The 17,341-nt window shown below is 36.9% G+C and overlaps 1 long non-coding RNA gene across 2 annotated transcripts in view; it reads right to left on the bottom strand.

The window, feature by feature from the left end:
* The window catches only part of LOC136832832 (uncharacterized), a 655,893-nt gene that overhangs the window by 170,511 nt on the left and 468,041 nt on the right, over positions 1 to 17,341 (bottom strand). For both annotated transcript variants that reach the window (XR_010851336.1, XR_010851335.1), the window contains exon 5: positions 12,035 to 12,254. This is a non-coding gene — a long non-coding RNA (uncharacterized lncRNA). The remainder of the gene's footprint in view (positions 1 to 12,034; positions 12,255 to 17,341) is intronic.

Below are 17,341 nucleotides of genomic sequence, written 5' to 3'. Positions count from 1 at the left end.
TGGCCTGCGACAGAAAGAGACAGTTGGAGATGAGCGGAAGGCTTAATTACAAAAGATAATCAGGGATACAATGATCTTTTTAGTTGTTTCTGACCCAGTTGAATAACTTGCCCCAGCTATCAAAATAATTGACAAGACACTGAACATTGTATAACATTAAAATTGTGTCAGATCCTGCACCCCACCGTTGAAGAAGGTCCTCAAGATTGCTAAATAGAATAACACACATTTAGACCTCTTAGCTGTTCCTGTGTGACATCTAAAATGTGAAAATTATTCACAATATAAACAAGTAATAAATGCGCCGAAGTTTCTTCGGCGCAGTCGAGTTTTCTGTACAGCGTATAATCAAGACCACTGAAAATAGATCTATCTTTCGGTGGTCTCGGTATAATACTGTATGAGCCGCGGCCCATGAAACTTTCAGCTAAAGCCCGGTGGAGGCCTGTCCTCTATCGTTGCCAGAAGCACGATTATGGCTAACTTTAACCTTTAAATAGAATAAAAACTACTAAGGCTAGAGGGCTGCAATTTGGTATGTTTGATGATTGGAAGGTGGATGATCAACATAACAATTTGCAGCCCTCTAGCCTCAGTAGTTTTGAAGATCTGGGGGTGGACAGAATAAGTACGGGCAGAATAAAGTGCGGACGGACAGACAAAGCGGCACAATAGTTGTCTTTTACAAAGAACTAAAACAGAAGAAATGGAGGTTTTCTGCAACCATCGTGAAAAAGTCGTTATTTTCTTCCATTGCTTATAATGTTACACCTGGTGTAATTAACCCATCAGCTACAAATGGCAAAAGGTAAAATCCAATTAATTATCAAAAACATAACTGGAAGGAAAGTATGTTGCTCGCCCACAACCAAGGCTGGTACTACGGTACGGTAAGGAATGTTTTTCAGTACTTCGTACCTGACTAAAATATCGTACCGTAATTTCAAATTATTTTTCCGTACCGTACAGTAGGGTAAAAATAACGTACCGTAAATTCCGTACTTTTATCGTACTTTAAGCAAACTCAATCAACATCAGTAAAATCCCCTTTACGAAAATGTCAATGTTAACAGGTGTAAATTAGCAAAGGGACTTTATATGTACATGTGTATATATTCAGTTCTCAGTTGTCGTAATAATAATAATAATAATAATAATAATAATAATAATAATAATAATAATAAATCATTATGAGACAATATGGGATTATATGGCTGATGCTGTAAACGTTTGTAACGTGTCATTTCAAGAATTACACACAGACAAACATGTTAATTACCAAATTCCAAACACACACACACATGCAAAGTATGTTACAAACTGAAATGTTAAGTACCTTAGTGATCTCCTTGTGCAGTCAATGAAGCGGCCAAATATGCATTAGTAATTGTTTAGTGATATATCCAAGCCTAAGGTACGGTACGGAACGGAATTTTGCCCAATTTTCCGTACCTGAATCGTACCGTACCGTACTTTGGTAAAATTATCGTACAGTACATATAGAATAAATACCAACCGTATCGTACCCTTGCTTAATGCCAGCCTTGCCCACAACGAAAGAGTTACAAAGAGGAGCCGTTTTACGAACATTTCGAGGTAGTGTAAGTTAGCAGTTACTTTTAGTTAATGATAACTACCTCTTCTCTTAATAACACTTCACACATTATTTTTCTTTACTTTTTACTTTTGTATTCTGTGAACCCCGTCATCGTTCTCAATCCATAATGCACAAGAACTTAACCCATTCCTTATCATAGTTTTATGGTGATAAAGCGTCAACAATTCACTGTGTTTTTTTCTCATTATCATTTTCTTGACTTCACTCTCCTAACTTCTATAACAGTATTCTCTCAGTGAGTCGAGGAACTGGTATCTCTATATCCCAAATAAGCTGGATAAGAGAGCAGCTACATTTTTCGACCCGTTCCAGCCGTTTCACCATAATTTTCAAATAAAATTCATGAATAACTGATTCTCATGAAACTGGCAGACAGGGCACAAGAAAAAGTGATTGGACTGATTGGACTGACAGCCATACTCCAATTATCCTGGTTCCTATGGATTACTTAGAGGAAAGACGTATACTCTCAAGTAAAGAGAGTCTCTGCATATATACTGAAATGTTTAAAGAACCAGTGCCGAAATGGATAGATCCAAAACTCAAGAGACCAAACAAACTTCCATTTACTTTTGTTTTCGACCGTTGACCTCCGACTTGCGGTGAGAGGAAATTAAACTTTTTTGTTCCTATTCGTGCTTCAGAAGGGAAAACGTGGAAGAAAGCCTTGTACATAACGATAACAACTTACTGTCTAGTACTAAACCAAATGAATGTTACAAAAAATAAAGTTACAAACATATACACGCAAACATACACACACACTCTGAGTAGACGCAAGTCGTAAAACCTGTTCTAATCGAAAGTACACATTCAAGCAAATTCGATAGTAGGGTTGAGAAATGTCTTAAAACTTTAAACTATGTAGGAGAGACCACAAGTTTCCTTTTTTATAAGCCGGCTTCCATGAATCATTTAAATGCATGAACTAAAACAAGCTCTTTGTGTGTGTGTGTGTGTGTGTCTCTCTCTCTCTGATAGTAAGCAAGAAAAAACAACCACACTCATCTGCGCACGAAGACACACACTCACTTTTATACATATAAATGTGTGTATATAAAATATATATATATATATATATATATATATATATATATATATATATATATATATATATATATATATATATACATACATTCGAACATGGTATTGACAGTCAACTAAACAAACCAAACGAGACAATGAAACAGCTATAATAATCTCAAAGACCTACAAGCTGTTGAGAGAAAAAAAGGCTAATTAGAAACAAACACCCGAATGTATCCAACAACCTCGAAAGTTGCAAAACTGTGCCCTAAAGAATTCTTGGACTAAAAGCCGAGGAAATAAACTGGCTAGTCTTTTAGTAACATAAACGCCAGAAGCAAACTGGCGTCAATTAGCGAATATCGACACGAAATTCCACACATTTCCAGCATAATATCTGGCAACACACTCGGCGATGGTCTTTATTTTGGGTCGATGATGACCGAGGGTGACGTTCGGCTTGGTGCTTCGCGTGCCTTTACTAACCCCGAAAAGGTATCTGGTCAAACACCGACTGTTTGATGAGAGCAACAGTGTAACGAGTAAAAGACGGTGATGGATTCGCGCCAAATGCCAAAATTTACGGGAATACAGGGGTTTCTAGTCTGTCGCCAGTTTGAGAGAGAGAGAGAGAGAGAGAGAGAGAGAGAGAGAGAGAGAGAGAGAGAGAGAGAGAGAGAGAGAGCATCGACCACATGATCGTTGAAGCGAAAGTCAAAGTAATTTGCTCAGTTAATTCCCTACTCCAGATACTCTCCATATCAGCAACATCTCCTCGCCTCTTTTTCGGTAAGTACTATTTTGGCTACTGCTCTGTTGAGCTAATATACTGAGTTACTATTCCTCTTAGGCACTTTGCTTAGACTGCTGAGCCTCAATTTTCCACCCTCATTCTGCTCAACCAAACATTCTGCTATTTGTTTTATTGTCTTTATTCCTCTTTTTTTTTTTATTGAACCCCATTTTTTTGGTATTGTTTTCATCAGCCCTGGGCTGGGTAAGGGCAACTAAGTTACCTATCCCATCAAACACGCACATATGTGAGTGTGTGTGTGTGTGTGTATATATATATATATATATATATATATATATATATATATATATATATATATATATATATATTCCTTTACAAAAACTAAACTCAACTAAACTCTTTTCCCTTAAACGAAGTGGCCCTAAAAAAAATTAATATGACAGTCACAGCCCAATTCCAACGAACTGGAGAAGTATGAATGAAACCCCAGTGCAATTAAACTTCCACAACATTACCTACTTCATGCACCTACACAGAAGGCTCATCCATAGCACATCACAACCCTCAACATACATTGTGAGTTCATCCCATCTACCATTCACTTTTAAGCTTCTTGAATATCAAGCTTAAGTAAGTATACCTTAGTTTTACCAGACCACGGAGCTGATTAACGGCTCTCCTAGGGCTGGCCCGAAGGATTAGACTTATTTAACGTGGCTAAGAACCAATTAGTCACTTAGCAACGGGACCTACAGCTTATTGTGGAATCCGAACCACATTATAGCGAGAAATGAATTTCTATCACCAGAAATAAATTCCTCTAACTCTTCATTAGCCGGCCGGAGAGTCGAACTCGGGCCACAACTCTACCGACTCGCCCAACGAAGAGCTGAATATCAAGCTCCTTGCTAACATTCTGATAATTGTTTCACCAACATATTGTTCATTTTTTTCCATGATGCCGATGCTAACAATCTTCATGGTGTTTTTACACAACTCAGCGTTTTTCATTTCAGTTATATTCAAAACCCTACATCACCTCCACAAAGGCAAGTTGGCTCAACAATCTCCAATCCCTTCATATAGTCCCACTTTTGCTTTCAAGGACCAAGTCTCTTGCCTAATTTTTTGCCCACTAACTGCTACCTTTCTTGCCCATTCATCCTACAAACACCTGTTATATTTACACCCAAATACTTTATGCACACCAATTGCCTCCATGTTTCCATTAATCATATTACTGAATTACGATAAGAAATAGTCTCTTTTTTTCATTTCTTGGTCGTAATTCAGGTTTATACGGCTATTTAAGAGAAATTTTGGATTCTGATTAGTATGCAGTCAGGAAAACATGAAAGATTTGTATGTTACATCTGTGCACTTGTGTTGCTTTGTCTTTCCACTTAAACACTTCTTGCTTTGAGTCTATTTCACTTTGCCATTTTTGCTTATTGAACTTTCTATAGAGTCTTGGTGTCCCATAAACAATCTTTTCTAATAATTCTAACTGTTCTCCATTTCATGTTTTCTAGCGACATTACCCTGGATACTGAATGGTTCAATAAAATTCGATGAAATCCAGACCCAAATATTTAACATATACAATGATGAAAAAGATTGTCAGTAAATGTATAAGTATAATAAAAATATCTACATCTTTAGTACAACATCATGGGCTGAAAAACAGATTGCAAAATGCATGAACTGGTTAATGAAGCATTTTTGTTTCTGGCGTTATTTACTCTAAAGAATGCTTTACTTTTTTTGTTTTTAATCTTCCATAAACAAATATCAAAAGTAAGAAGAATATAAGTGGACCGAAAACCCACTTTTAGGTTAATGAAAATTCATTACAGAACTTGGAACTGGTATTCATTTGGGGTTCTGTCAGCCTCAGCCAGCACTGAGACGAGTAAAATACAAGTAAAGAAAAAAGGAAAACAACGTCCTACTCAAGAGAAAATACCTTGAGAAGAGAATCCGTTAAAACCTGAAAATTCGTTAAAAGCGGCCACGCTACAGCTTCCCAGAAATACCTGAAAAGCTAATTTCTCCAATTGACAGTTAAATGCTCGTTTTATTAGCAGAGTCCACATGCAGAACATTTTATGAGCGGCCGTGATGAAGTATCCATATTCAAGAACACACTCGCTTAGTGCCACTCAACTAGGAAATTACACCTGTTTGGCAAAAGACTTGCATACATTACACGTATGGTACATGCATGTGGACACGGCACAAATTATCAGCTGGTCACTCGTTTAGTCTGCCGGCTCCTTCCACCAACTATGCAGTCGCTTGAAATATCCTCTAAACGCAATTTATCAACCAGAAAATGAAGAAAAGATTAAGAAATGGGAACTGGTGTTCCATTAAGAGAACCACCACTTCAACAGCAGTGTCTTGAAAACGACTTAGGTTTGAATACTTCGTGAGTGGTGTTCGACTGAATGCTGGAACGCTCATCTGTTTTTATGACCTAACAACGACTCCCGTTGGACCTTATTTAGCATAGAGACAGGTAGGAGGAGGAAGTCCCAAAAATTTGCAAGTCCATATCTTCATGTTATGGTTCCTCAACGTTACCAAACTGAGAGAACTTCCCGAACTTCTCTTGCAATTCGTCAGATATTCTGACTTTTGGTCCTTTGGCCTAGTAACTCAAGACCGCAGACAGAACGCAATCATGCTGGGAGTAAAAATATTTTCAAGATTTAACGTGCCAGAGGTTTTTCAGGCTAATCTACGGAATTGTGTGTTAAAACTGCCCTAAATTTTAAAAGAAGTGACAACGCAAAATACTTAAAAAATTGTACAAGCTTTCTTCAGGAATGAATTATCTGGAGTTCGTATGAAGTTAAAATCTGGAGTAAATTCACGTTTTTGTAATAAATCACAAAAGATCCTATGCTCTTCAATTTCCATAAGTGGAGTGTGGACATAACAGGTGGAAATACATAACTGTAAAAAGTGCTAAATAAGAAATAGCTATGGTAAATGGCAAATAAATAAAATACCTTATTTCGTGTCCGGAATGATGCTCCATAATTCATACATAAGAATCACAGGATGTCCTCTTGAAAATATTGAATGTATCTTTATGTCTACAAATTAGTTGAAATAATTATGAAAAATCTATAGCAAAAAAAATTAAAAACAACAAAGAGGGAAGTTATCTAAAATATCTAAGCATTCATCGAAAAAGATGAAAGATCCTGAATTAAAACACTTGAAACTGAACACATCACCTTATGTGCAACAAAATAATATATATATATATATATAGAGAGAGAGAGAGAGAGAGAGAGAGAGAGAGAGAGAGAGAGAGAGAGAGAATGAAATTTTCCAAAACCATAAAGACCACATGAAGGACATTAATCAATCGCTGCTCACTAGAAAGTCAGTGGATATTTGAAAAATATCAATCTGGCACCAAAAGCCAACACGTCGAGGAAACACTATTAAGTAGCCGTCCAACGGTACTCATAAATATGGTCAACTTCCCACTGGCGACGAATTTATTCACTGAAGGTTTTAACTAAGATATTTTTTGGCATTAAATGGAATGCATACTGTGTGTACTATGTGAAATAATGAAAAGGAGTAAATAAAAAGAAAAAACATTACGATAACCCCTAAAATTGCCCGAAAGGTACGCTAAGGGCGAACAGTCATAAATAAAATATTGCAACTTTTGCGGTAGTAAAGACAGTACAACTGGCATGATAACGAATTCAACATATAAGATCTTTGTTATAAAATAGCGAAAATATACAAACATTGAACGATTTTCTTTGAAAAAGTTCCTGTCATATCGAAGAGAATTATATAAACTGGTTTTTTTTTTGCCCGAAAGGTATCTGAACTTCCGGTGACAAATCTTTGCCAAAATACTGATGCCTACGTGAAAATGCTTTGAGAATTTTATAATGAAAGCTTTTGAATCGTAAACGAAACAATTTACACAAAAACAGTAGTTTCAATCAACGTCGAACGTTGTATTAATCCAACAGTTATCAAGCATTTCATACGCAAAATCCAGTTTTCAACCTAAAACACAAGCATTCCCCTGGAAATGCAAACATACGGAGCGCCGTTCAGTAAATGAAAAGTATTGCGATAGAAGTTACGTTGTACTCATCAGAAAAGGCAGATGAATATCCATAATGGTGAGTATGTCAGGAAAAATGAGTGCGAAGTGACCCTCATGAATAATCAACAACGTATAAACACGACGATCAGTGAACTGATAACGTCTATCACCCATGCTGAGACGTATCCAAAACATGACCTTCAGGTGAAATATTTGAGTTTTTCTGGTCTTGAGCAGATACGCCCACAGTTTTTACCTCGAGGAACTTTGAACAGGTACAAGAACTTGTTACCAACGAGAGCTGAAGAAATGAATAAAAAAGTAATAATAATAATAAGCTTCCAATTTCAATCACGTCTTCCTTCTCCTTTTGTCAATTTTGCTTGAAGCAGTCGAAGCGAGAACATGCCCTCCGACTGGCATTTCATTAGCCTCGTACAATACTGGTGAGTTTTTAGTGTCTGTTGGGGGCCCGCTGAGCTTGAAGTAAAATACCCTGTACTGGAGTAGCACTGGCCATAATACCTCTCATAACAGAGGTTTTGCTGAGGTTGAGACGATGTTTTATGTCATGTTGAGAGGGTAATGAGGCTCAGCACTTATGTAAAGTGCTTTCTTAGTGACGGCTATTCTCCAGATCTCACACGGGCTACCCGTCGGGACGCCCGAACGCCCCTTGATATGCCCACAACAGCAGAGAGCTCAGGACGTCTACACGCGGGATACAAGGATCGGAGTTGGACTGCAGGATATGAAAGTACACAAATAGGAAAAGAATGAGATCAAAGGTTGTTTGCTTGCTCTGCCGTTCTGATTCGAGAAGGGAAATTTATTACCAAGTCTATGTTGAGGAAGAGAGAGAGAGAGTTGAATTTCGCATCTACAAAGTTGGTATAAATCGTTCGTTATACAACAGTGCTAGTGATGAAATGTGTTGCCAAAAATATCGTTCCAAGTCTCGTAAGATTTTTACAGTCAGTGGATAAACATTGATCACTTCATTTGATTTTGAGAATGAATGTATGTATGCAACAGTATAGATTGCAGTCAGCTATGCCAAAAATTGTCAAAAGAAAGGTCTTGCGTGTACAGATACATTCATCTCACTGTTCATATGCTACTTTGAGAAGCCTGCAAAGAAAGAAGTCCAATGCCTTGAATATCAAGTTCTTTCACCTCACACCCCGTGTATCTTTGTCTTATTCGTTATCTGAAGTGTCCTCGCAAAGGAAATTCATTTTTCTTACATGTGTTTTCTTACCTGCTGTTAGGTCAAAATGGCTGATATATGAAAAAATATATATATATAACGCGACGGTACTTATATGCCGATCAACAGAGACCGTAACGTGGAGTTAAAGGATGAATTTAACTTTGTATATTAAAGATATAATTCAACCACCGGATGAATTTTTAAATATAGAAATTTCTTTTTAACATTCTACGCGTCAGCGCAAGTGGCATGTGTTAATTTATTCGTAAATATATACACACATAAGTAACTGGTCATCAGCGAGTGTTGGAATGATGAAACTAATTTTGTTCACAAAATAAACATAATCAACCACATTTCTGCACTGATAGTGAATGTTTTTGCCAGATAATAATAAAAATACTAGCAGGCTTAGAAGAAGGTAGACGGCGGCAAAGGCAGGAATGGCGAAAGGCCTTTGAGAGGTTTTACAAGACAGCTCCGTAATGAACCTTCTTGGTTGGCTGATCATTTGCGAAGATGAAAAAGAATTCCTTTCCAGTTCAACTGATATCATCCCATATTGCTCACTTGAGTAAGAGTGAATACCGGTGGAAATATTTAGGAATTAATGCTGCTCGTTTTGGTGGGGTTAAGAAAATACATTATGTTGCGACCGCATCGTTTCCGAGATTTGAATTAAACGGTAAGAATGTTATTAAACATCAAGAAAGTACCAAGTGTTGAAAGTTTGATTCAAATGACTGCAAAAATACAACTGAACATTATCAGCTCCAGTAATTATTGTACAAATAAGAAGAGAGTGGGGGAGAGAGATAGTTTGAATAGCAGTGATGACAATTACGTGGCTTAATTAAAGATCGGGGCTTACAACACAAAACCGACTAATGATGAACTCAGGTTCGGTTTAACGAAGAATCGGAAACGACAACGACTGGAATTAGCAGAACCAAATTCTTTCAAGGAAAACAAATCATTCTCGTAAGTCATAAATCTTTCATTTCCATAAGGACATTATCAAACTCTAAAGAAACACTTAAGTGATATGCTGTTTCAGTTTGGTGATAAAATTCAACATTTCAATTTCTTGAAGATACTTTACTTGAAACAAAGAGAAAAAATGCAGAGTGGGATCACACACACACACACACACACTCAGAGAACAAAGACACCAGCACGAACGGGCCCTAAGTTCTTTTTTTCCTCTCTTTTTATTTCTATCATTTTATTGTATCTTAAATAATTTTTTTGGGGAGAATCTGAATCACAGAGCGTGAAGCATAGAGGTCAGTGACTTATCTTCCGAAGCGTGTTTAGGACTCGCCTCTGATAGAGATTTTTCGTTCACCCATCATTATTTAGCACTAATATGACCTAAATTGTTTGATTTTGATAACCAACATTTTGTTTTTCCAACGGTTCGGGTATTTAACTATATTTACAAGCATATTTGATCTCTATCCGATATTTCTACCCTCTTTGTTATTTACTGCTGTTAAATCTCCAAGAAGCATAACAAGCTCTGTTACTCGAACTGACACTGATGTTTGCATTTTTTATATGTGATGACTGTTTAGAGACGATAAATTACTACTGCAGTGCTAAAGGAGACTCGCGTAATGCGTGCGTTAAGATTGTCCGTGAATGATCTTAGGGAAAATGCCTTGAAAACCTCTCTCTCAATTTTGATTGTAGCATATATTGTACTCTCTCTCTCTCTCTCTCTCTCTCTCTCTCTCTCTCTCTCTCTCTCTCTCTCTCTCTCTCTCTTCTCCCGAAAAAATACAGGAACCTCACTTTTTTCTGAGTAATCAATTAACGTTAAATGTTAAAAATTATTTCTGAGATTTGAATTAAGTGCCGGGATGAGCGAGACCCACGAATATCAAAGTTGGTTTTGCCTTCATAACTAATGTTATTGCTGCTATAATTACTGTATTGAACTACAACTACAGGTGATAAGTCATAATAACAGTCATAACAGGAAGCTCGATCTGAACAATTATCATTCAGAGAATGAAATAAAAAATGTTGAAATAAAAATGCCATAAATTAACACAAACCTGGAGGTTTCCTCATAGTGGTAAAACACACCGCCTGGCATTCCAACAGCTTTCCATTAAAAAATACCTTACATACTCTAATAAAAAGCTCTACCTAGTGTTTATGGATGGTTAAAATTCAAAGGAATCTATAGGATATAATCAACATATTGAAACCGAAAAAGTCCACGCAAACGCGCACACACAATATACTGTTGGCATCTGAGGAAATGCCGAGTCATGATTAAACCCATGAATCCATGACTCTAACTTCCACATCTTTAAGTCAATTTCATCAAGTCACAATGAACCACAATCAGCTAAACTTTCCTTCCTCTACCTCCCTCTCCCTTCAGCTTAGCTTTGCTCACTTCTTTTTTCTAAGCGTAATAGAAATCATATAATCTGTCACGTTTTACCTTAAGTTTCCTACTAGCGAGCCTAACTCTTTGTTAATTTAATTTTTCCCGAAAAATAGCCAAATTCATCTCGTTAATGGGAAGTGAAATCCCACGATAGTAACCATCTGGATAAATTCGATATTGTAGCCTACTGAGAAATCTCCAAACACATCTTGACATCATAACTAAGCTTCTGTACCTGCACTTCTAGAAACCATATATCTGAGGAGGTGAAGACAATTAATAAAGACTGGTCTGATATCAAGAATGTAAGAAGTCTTAAACTATAAAAATGTTACAACATTCACAGCAAATAAAGTTGGTAAATTTATATAAAGGACACTTTTCTCATGTGGAAATCTTGGTAAATGGCTAAAAATAAACTTACATCCCATCATTTTTACGAGGATTTCTGTCTTCCTCGTCTGAGAGAATGAACTAGTATTTCAAACATCATGCAAAGGTTTTAACCTCATCTTTAAAGAAAGTGATTGTTTTTCGTAGCCTTAAATTTTAATACTGACAAGCAGGGCTGCTTTTTAATAATAAAATATTTTTTTCTTAGGCAATATAATTTATTTACTTTAATTCTTTATCTTTAAACGCGATTAGAAAAACGTATGTTTAAATTAATATTTTTTTTTAACAGAAACCTCTGCATCAACTAGTGCACTGCACCAAGGAAGCTCCACTCTAACGCTTTATCATGATCCTTTGAGTAAATAAATCTGAAATAAATTGCCAATATGAAACAGAATGAAGTGATTTCTAATGATAAACCCATTTCGCATAAGGAACAAATTCCCATCACAGATCAACACCAGTCAACCTTTAAAGACGATGTGGTGGTTTACCCCCCACTGACATGAGCGACAAGAACAGAATACCTCATAAGGTCGAGACGGATACTGGCTGACGATAGCATCTTGGGCCAAATGGACGCTTCGTGTAATGCCTCTTATCTTGTTATGACACCTCTTGTAATGTGGCTTATCATTGTTCACACCCGCTGGCCCGAAGACTTCTAGATGATGGGTGATGCCTCCCGTTCCCAGGTCACTCTGATGTCTCAGGGACGTGGGATTCCACAGGCTACTGTACTCTTGACTGGAAAGAAAATATTCAGTATTTAGTTTCATCTTTTCATTAAAGAAAATTAATAGGTAAACTGAGATAAAATGTGACAAGATCTGATATACCATTGCAGTAAAAAAAATTTAATTCAGTTTCATTAAGAAAAAATTGGTACATTTGTTTGTCAAGTAAAAGCCACCATCTCTGAAAGTGAAAAAAGAATTTTAAGTTTCGGAAACTCCTTTCAAAATTTCCCTTTAAAGAAAAGAAATTATTCTCAAACCATGACACACGAACATTAAATTTGTCTTATGTTCAACATCTGATTACAGTTTTTTGAAAAAAAAAAACCACTTTGCATTATTTTAGCTCAAACCTGTTAAAAAAATACAAGATACTGAATTAATAATTTTAGAAATAGCTAATCTTACGTCCACGTCTGCAATGCAATCAAACCTGGACCATTTCGAAGTCTAACAGCGGATAAAGTTTGGCAAAAGAACTAATCAAATTAACACAGCCTACTGAGTAGCAAACAAATAGGAAGGGTAGACCGTGTGATATTCTTTGCAATCCTGCTGAGAGTATATACCTACGAATACTGAACTTAAGCTTGAACTCTTTCATTGTGAAAATCAGGTTTAGTAGGTCCATAGATACAGTCAGCCAAGAACTTGAGAGTCAACCGGTTAGATCAGTCCTCCAGGCTAACTGCCATTAGGGTGGGAAACGCCCAGGTTTCCTCTGGTTTCCTGTTATCATTCAGCGTGCCTCATTTCAAAAGACAGTTTGTCATTGCTTAAAGGATAAGGTTCATCAACATTCATCGTGTCATTCCTGGTCTCTTCACTGTAAGGATAATTAGTGTGACGTAAGAAACAAGTGCCGTGACGCTAATACGTAAGCACTGAAGTGAGGAAAACAATTCCTGTTTTATCCGTCTTAGGTAAATAAAAGAAGAACAGTAAATTATATGGGTAAGCTGTTTAATATGTTCTAACCTTAATAGCTCAATCTCAGCATGACATCACTTACAGCACATTAGGTATCACAGAAGAGCATACGAAAAGGATCATTTAGACAATAAATCTATCAACAACATTTAATCTAATTACAATTCTTCATCTAAGATACGGCAATAATATACGTGACCATGTTATTTGCACATATTTTATTTTCATGAGAACTCTATCTGCAATCCCACCTTTAATCGTGGGAAGGTTTTGCTTTATAACGTGTTGTGTTCACGAAAGGAGTCCGTTACATGAGCTGAGAATGATTCCACTGAAATCTTGGTAAAACTGATATTTCCATTTTTTCTTTTTCACCATAAGCCTTTGGAGACGGTGACGTCAGAAGGGAACAGCCTTCCGGTCTCTTAGCAGATCTTAAGTAATGAGAGAGAGAGAGAGAGAGAGAGAGAGAGAGAGAGAGAGAGAGAGAGAGAGAGAGAGAGAGAGATGCACGATACCTAAATTGCATCAACTGTGCATACACATAGAAACACATGCACGTAACGTGTTCCGATACGACTTATGGCTACGCACGAACGTTTGGTGTACGTCTATCTAAAATTTTACGGGCTCTCCGACATCGTCATTATCATGATAAGAAAGCATTTATAGAGAACGATCGAGATGTTCAATGGATCGATATGAAAAGTGCAATATATCTATTCTTATCGTTTTATGAAACTTCTATCATAAGCACAATCGACTTCTACGATACCTCACACGAAGACACAACAGGGAATTAAAATTCCTGTACTCATCCACTTTACAGACTACAATATAGCTGCTCTGCAGTTATAGAGATGCACCGCTTCTTTCTTTCTTTGCATGATGGTATCCTGAATCGAGCTTCTGAAAGAAACACTCAACCTTTAGTAGAATATAACCCTAAGTCATTTTTCGTTCTCATCCAAAAGACGAAGACGAAAAAGTATGTATATGGAACGGCGTCACACCGCTAACCTACCGCACGACAATGGCAGTAAAAACGGGTCATTATTTTTACAACTTTTTTCAATCCTCTGAGGATATAATCCAGAAAATGCTTCACTTGGCGTCATTTCACATTTTACGACAGAAGAGCAATAACAGTTGTCATCTGGGGCAGTTAGACCTGAATATTACTCCAGGTGAAATGTGATAACCATCTGGGTCGAGCACCATAGAGATCACCTGTGTTCCACTCCACAACGACAATGGAAGTGGGATTCCATTACCGCTGCTAGTAAAAACTACTTTTTTAAATTGTAATTTAGGGGAAGCTATTCTACGGATTCCACTGGAGACTGTCGTTGGATGGAAAACGTTTAAGTCTGCTAACATTACAACATTTTACGAAGATGGCTTTGCAGGTGATAAATGCAACAACAGTAAAGAAATCTCGGCTTTTAGATTTCAAACTTACTGAAATCTGAACCACTATATTTCTGAAAATAAATCTGATTTTTATCAAACGTATGAATAGTTTCGTAGGAAGGAAATTCGATATAACCAGTCCCATGGGGCAACGAGTCACTTCGACCGTAAATATCACGTAACCTGGACCATTCAAAGTAAAAATAAAATTAACTTATGAAATGACAAATTCATGACCTTAATTTCCGAATACATTAAAAAAAATATCATTCGTATCCAGCTACATTTTCTGGAGAATAACCTGACTCTGATGGAGTCACGTTTTTGCAATTCTGAATCTCCTAAAACCTGCTTCCTGAGACGGAGCTATGCGCATTACGTTCAACGTCTGGGACCACCCAGGGACATCCAACCAAAGGCCTGTTGTCTGCATCGTGCAAAGTATAAACAGGTGGTTCGGAGCGAATAAATCGTAATAGCCCACCCCCCCCAACCAAAAGGAAGGATTATCAAAGATGGATTTCCAGTCGGTATCATCCACTGTAATTTCTTCCATAATGAGGCTGATGGGACAAGCATTCTTATGAATCATCTCTCCCAGGCCTGGTTTGGTTCGGCGTCAGTGTCACGCAGATAATTCGCAATCCATCAATTTATCAATCACAGGCTTAGCATAAACCAGGAAAAGAAGGGAAGAGAAAAAACAATAGCGCTTAACACTAAAGAAGCGACAAACCGCCTACTGAATGAGAAAGACTGTAAATCAAGGATGAGGAAAACAGGAGCAAAGTGCCAACGGTTTGGAAGCAGTGCGGAACCTTGTAATCGAAGGGTTACTGACTTTCAGCGTAAATGTGAAAAGGACGCGGGGAAAGGACTCTAAAATTAAACGACTCTTCTTCTGCAGAGAAAATCTTTAGTTTCAGAGCTGAAATAATCTACAGTGACAAATTACTTTTCCTATCTCAACGTAAACCTTAAAATGACAAGAATTATAAACACGATACCTTATACTGATCTAGAAAGAATGACCAAATTTATGGTAAGCTGAGGCAAATATTCCTGGTAAAATCATTATTATGTGTAAAGTCTTCATCGGCCCCCTTCTACTTCTCATTAATATTACTGTTGGAAAAAACAAATTCTTTACCTCGGCAACGTATAAAAGCTGCCCATTATAAAACTCTCCTATGATCCAGCTCAAACAAGGCCAGCATACCAAAGGTACGTCACGTGTTTGCCAAACAAAAACACCTCCGAAAACGTGATATTTATCTCATCCCTTTGGGTGCGTAACAATACGCCATCATCGTCATTGTCCATACAGTGCTACGGTTGTCTATTTAGCCATATCTCCCTTCTACAGCATGGCAATTACCTGTCAGGCGCTCATGACCGCTCTGTCTGTTTGTCTCTTCGACTGAGATTTCTTTGGGTGCCGGGAGTCTCGCACAGAAATTCGTGTTTTAGGGTCTCGCAAAATTTGTTGAGTAAAATGGTACAATACGCCTACCACAAACAACACAAAGTTGAACATGGTTTAGTATTATGTGATTCAATGAATCTTTCGCAATATATTTTACTGACGTAAAGTGAAATACACTGTGCTGCTATGGCTGCAATGTATCTGCTATAAATATCACAATTAACAAGCAGAAGTTTATCAATTTGCATTGCATTTAATTGCCGGTTACACTGTTAACATAGATATTACTAATTCAAACAGAACATTTATTAAAATGTGTTTTGTTAGACTATTTACAATACAGTCAATGAAAAAGTACCATTTTACGGAAATAATTTTGGAATCAAGTTACGTTTGACCTCACTAAAGTAAATACCGATTTTAGAACGATCAGGAAGCAGTCTATTAATATCCATTCCGTTGAGACAGAAGTGCGATAACTGATGTGAACAAAGCTATATTTTCAATAAAAACAAACTTTAGCATCATGCAAAATATTCTTATAATTGAAATACAGTAATACGAAAATCACGCGTATTTCTTTGCTGTAATAAACAGTAGCATTTTGGATAAATATTTCACCTCGATGTTTCTTTGAATAAAGTAAAAAGAACTTGAGTGAGCTGTATAACTTTTTAAAGGTAAAAATAATGAAATGCTTTATTATGTAGCAAATGCAAATGGACCATTTTAAAAGATAAATGGAGAGATCATGAAAGAGCGCTCCTGAGCCAGATGAGAAGAATAGCAAAATATGAACATGAAATTACAAAGCAAAATGACACCAATTCTGAAGGTCTCAACAACACAAAAACAGAGATGTAAGGGAATTCTGAATAAAATAACACTTAATGGTGGGCACAATTTTTAGGAATGTTGTTGCTAAGACACGTACATTCATCGTCTGAAACTTTTCTTATGCTAGTTTTTATTTCATTAGCGTTTCTGAACGAAATAGAGGGGAGGGGAGCAAGTCTACTTGCTGAGTCATCAGCAGCCACGGCCTGGTTCCTCCTCGTCCTAACCTGGGTGGGAATGGGCTTGGGCGGTGTTCATGTGTCAATATCCAGTCTCTAGGACACTGCGACAGCGCAATGGCCCGTCCCTTACCTTTTCTGCTCATGGAGGCTTTTAAACCCTTAATTTGGCATCTATATATATATATATATATATATATATATATATATATATATATATATATATATATATATATATATATATATATATATATATATATATATATATTACGAAACTATAAGAAAAATACCATTTTGTTCCAATGGTCCCAG

The sequence above is a fragment of the Macrobrachium rosenbergii genome, chromosome 50 (assembly GCF_040412425.1).
Source record: "Macrobrachium rosenbergii isolate ZJJX-2024 chromosome 50, ASM4041242v1, whole genome shotgun sequence".
NCBI lineage: Eukaryota > Metazoa > Arthropoda > Malacostraca > Decapoda > Palaemonidae > Macrobrachium > Macrobrachium rosenbergii.
The sequence above is the reverse complement of the archived record's forward strand: the minus strand, read 5'-3'. Positions and strand labels throughout refer to the sequence as shown.